The sequence below is a fragment of the Etheostoma spectabile genome, chromosome 9 (assembly GCF_008692095.1).
Source record: "Etheostoma spectabile isolate EspeVRDwgs_2016 chromosome 9, UIUC_Espe_1.0, whole genome shotgun sequence".
NCBI lineage: Eukaryota > Metazoa > Chordata > Actinopteri > Perciformes > Percidae > Etheostoma > Etheostoma spectabile.
Genome location: NC_045741.1, coordinates 19,671,314 through 19,671,902, shown reverse-complemented (window position 1 = coordinate 19,671,902; position 589 = coordinate 19,671,314).

Sequence of the window (589 nt, the reverse complement as noted above, 5' to 3'; positions counted from 1 at the left end):
ACAAATCAATATGCAGGAGTAGGCTATTCAGAGTAAATGGACTGTGTGCCTTTGGTTTTGACACCCAAAGTCTGGTAAGAAAAAAGGGTAAAGACAAAGATTTTCCAAAATCTATTTGCTCTGTATTGACGTGGTCTCTGATCCACTGTAACAGCTTAGGAACAAATCTGTAGAGCAAATTTACAATCTACTGTCTCCACAATATTAAGTTGTTACCCACCCATTACGCTAAGCACAGATGCCCCATTCAATCGGCAGCTGGTCTGCTGTATATTTCTGTTAATATTTCACATTAGCCTGTGGCGCGACATAATACCAGATGATTGCTTGTCTGTTATGGTATACGATGAGAAGTGTTCAGGGCTGCTAATGTGAGACGTCTCTGTTTACCACTTTGATGGATGGCCTCCCTGATAGGACCTGAGTTACGTTCAGGGGTGTCATAGGAGAAAGATGACAGATGGGCCCAGCTGTTGAAGATATCGACACTTTGACCAAACCATGCAGACATTAATCACAGCACGCCTAAGCAACACTGAGGGAGAACGGGTGACTTATCTTATTAAGACACAAGTTGCAACTGTATAAT